Genomic DNA, 3,923 nt, shown 5'->3' with positions numbered 1-3,923 from the left:
AGAACCCTGCTGTTGAGGGATCTGCCAACATCTCCATGAAGCAGCCTGCCGTGGAGGCTCAACAAGGATGGGGAAGGTGTCCAGCTCTGCCCTGCTCGCCAGAGCAGGCCTGCTCAACCTGCACCCCTGCAGCTTTCCCCCATGTGTAACTCAGACCACCCGCTCTTCTCTTTCTGAGGACCTATGTAGGAATAGTTTGCAGGCAGTTGAATTACCTAGCTCCGGCAGCCTTCTGGCCATCATATTTCTAAAGGTCCTGGATCTAAAGCCTGATAAGCACTGATAAGTGATGCAGTCATTAGGGCATATGAGTCTTCCGAAAGAGAGATTTGTTGTGTCTTGGATATAATCTGTGACATACAGATCAACTGAAAACACACTCGGGGTAATAATTTCTTTCCCCCATTTAGCATCTCAGGCTGCAAGACTTTGGAGAAAGCAGCAGACAGTTGTCTGGGGTTAAAGTAGATTATTGCTAAAAGGTCTGGTAGGGTTGAAAGGTCTCTCCTGCACCTCCTGTCACCACTTCTTATTGGAGCCTCCATGTGTTTCTCTTATGCGACTTCATTTCCCCCAGCAGCCAAATCGATCCATGCACAAATTAGGAAAATATAAAACATTCCTCCCTTCATGGCGACAGGGAATACTGATGTTCCTGCTCTTCTCTGAAGACAGACATGTCTAGCTGAGCAGCCAGGAGAAGGAGACAAACCAAAGAGCCCTCCTACCTGCCGGCTAGCAGGGGCTGTGCTCACGGGTGATGCAGGTGTAGGGAAATTAGTGGAAGCGCAACCTCCCCGCGGGGCCAGAGCCCAAGGCAGCGGCGGCTAACAAGTGAGACGGAGAAAGGGGAAAAGGATGACGAGTGGTTACAACCTCAGCCACACTTCATGGCTGAAAGGCAGGGCCTCCTGCCACACTGTGGCCCCTAATACCACGCTTGGGCGGTGGCTCAGCACTGACTCAGAAGGAAAAGTGCCAGCGTCTGAGTCACCAGGACCACTTCTTGCAGCCCTATGGGTTTTCCGTAGAGATCAGTTTGGGTAGTAACCAGATCACGTCTCACTCAGCTTGGGCTGTGCAAGAGGACCACCACTCCAGGCAGTAGGACTATCTTGGCTGCCTGCCATGCGTGGCAGGTCGAGCAATGAAGCACATTGGGAAGAGGTGGGGATAGAAGTTGGACAACCCTTGCTTGCGTTGCTAGCACCGCTTGCGAGCAGTTTAGTCTCACACTGATTTAAAAATAAACAACATTCATCGCCAAGACTCCATTATTTATACCAGAATCTGCTATCACTGTTCTCAAGCATGTTTGAGGTGGGGATGAGGTAATGAGATAAGGGGCTGGAAACGGTGCCGCTCAGGCACCAAGGCTGAGGTTGCCGTAAGCACAAGGCTCTTCCCAAACCCACCAGGTCATGGGATGAACCGATGTCCCTTCCACAGGGGAATATGCACTGAAGCTCACCCTGAAGTTGGATGTCTGCACGACTATAGACAGAATAATTTATGAAATCCCTAGCCCAATTATATAATAGCATCACCGTGCATAATTACAAGGCTTAGRAGTGCTGCCACCCTTGCGAGTCAGTCACTGGTGCTTACGTGTTTGGTGCTGCTATGACAGCAGAAGGCATTTTTGCTGAATCCAACAAATTCTGTTGCAGAACAACTGTCCAAACAAACTAYAATCAAGTGGCTTGCGGCGCCTCTTATATAAAGGCTTGAAATAGTACAGGGCGGAGGGAAGTAACAGGAACACAACAGGGGAAACTTGCTGGAAAGCTGTTAAATCTGCGAGACAAATAACACGCGGCGCCGAGCAAGCCGTGCTGCTGTTATGGACACTTGAGCTATGGAGACCACAGCAGAGCAGGTGTCTTCAACGCCACCAAAACCAGAGCGCTATGGAGCACAAGATTGCTGGGGCAGCAGGTAATGCGATAATCCTTCAGTCCCCATTTCCACTGCAGTGGTTGAGGAGTGATCTCTCCTCACCTCAGTAATGCCGGGGACAGTTAATTAGGGATGYGTGAGCGTTAGCAGTGGATCTGATTCAGCTTCTGTTCAAGTCAATGGAGAGCGTTTATTGATTGATTCTATAAGAGCTGATTCAGGGCTTAAGTTGCAAGACGAAGCGTACAGGCACGTAGAAATACGACTGGTTCTCTGAAGTTCAGTTGAATTATCTAAATGCCTCAAATCTGCTAATTTATTAAGTAACCTGGCACAGTTGTGCTGCTTTCTCACATGCTGTTTTGGATGGAATTTTAGACAGTATTGAAGAATTGTCCTTGAGGCCTTCATAGAATCACAGAATCATTACAGGTGGAAAAGACCTTTGAAATCATTGAGTCCAACCGTAAGCGCCTCAACACCACCCTACTAAACTGTGTTCCCAAGTGCCTCATCTACACATTTATTGGACTCTGCCAGGGACAGTGACTCCACAGTTCCCTGGGCAGCCTGTTCCAAGGCTTCATCACTCTTTCCGTGTAGAAACTTTTCCTAATAYCTTACCTGAAYCTCTCCTGGCCCAACTTGAGGCCATCTCCTCTTGTYCTATCAGTAGTTAGTTTGGAGGAGAGATCCTGCCTCCTCTCTGCTGGGTGAGRAGCAGCAGATCATGCTGGCTGCTATGGGTGCATGGACACGGTTCGCAGCTGCTGCCTCATCTGGAGGCCATCCATGTCTCTTCCCAACCCTCCAGGCCCAGGCCTTCCTTGTGCAGCCAGTTGGGTGGCCACCAACATGGAAAAAATTGGTTGTCCAATAAGGTGCAGGGAAGGACACAAGGACAAGGCTGTGCAGCTGRGTGTAAAACTAGCTCATGTCCTCCCGAGAAGGAGGCACGTTGTAGTGTTCACTGCTCTTTCTGGAGATGAGGCTGAAAAGAACGTCCACGAAACAGTTAAACGGGCACGGAGTGCTCCTGTGTACTTGCTGAATATGAGATCTGTTATCCAAGCTGTTTCTTCAGTTTTAATCTGATTTCCTCCCTCTGCTCTTAATAAATCTTATTTTTATTAGATCTTTTGAGTCCTAGGCAGCTTGGGAATCTCACATAGCTTTTCCAGGAAAAGAAAAACCTCTAAAATTAGGCAGAGAAAAAAAAAAGAAAAAAGAAAGAAAAGAAACAGAGTCTAGAGACTTTCAGGCAGYGGGTCTCGGCTGGAAGAGCAGTGGGGACAAGTCCTTTCTTTCAGGGTGCGCTTTGCCAGGCAGACGGCTGCTGGAAACACCTACGAGTGCCTCTGGGTGAGAACTTTGAGGGGTGAGAAGCAGCGCTGCTTTGCAAAGCAGCGGCGTGAGGGTGGGATAAAGGGGCACGGCTGATGTGACGGGGGATCRCACCGGGGAGCTAAGCCCTGTGTGAAGCAGCAGGACTCCTTTCTGCTGCCTGGGCTCCTTTCTGCTGCCTGAAGGAGCCTGTGTTTCCATCGGGAGCCATTCCCCTCGCACCTCCTTCGGGAACGCTCATCGCTGCTCATTGTGCTGCCTCACCTCCCATCACCACTTCTTCCACCTCTCCTGAAGTCATCTGCAAAGCTCATGAGCTAAATTAACAGYGGACACCCAGCAAAGCTCTGCCTGAGCAGAGGCTGAAGGCTTTGCGCTCAAAGTCAGCAGTTGGACATTGCAGCCCGTTGCTGCCCGTGCTCACTAAGAAGGGCCTGGGACAGGCGGACCCGAGGCCGGCTCCGACAGCTGGAGCGGGACAGCAGCTCCCAGCTCCTGCTAATTCCCGACGGTATATTTGAATTCTGCTTTGGGAAAGAAAACCAGCCTGGCAGAGTGCTTTGAAAAGGCTACTGAGCCCTAATCTACTTAATCTACTAGGATTATTCTTTCATTATTATCTTGGAAACTGCAGTTACTGCAAAACACTGGCTTGGGGGGGAGATTTTTTGGGTTTCTTT

The sequence above is a fragment of the Nothoprocta perdicaria genome, unplaced genomic scaffold (genome assembly GCF_003342845.1).
Source record: "Nothoprocta perdicaria isolate Ctin4 unplaced genomic scaffold, notPer1 scaffold_75, whole genome shotgun sequence".
Taxonomy (NCBI): Eukaryota; Metazoa; Chordata; class Aves; order Tinamiformes; family Tinamidae; genus Nothoprocta; species Nothoprocta perdicaria.
Note: the sequence above shows the minus strand (reverse complement) of the source record.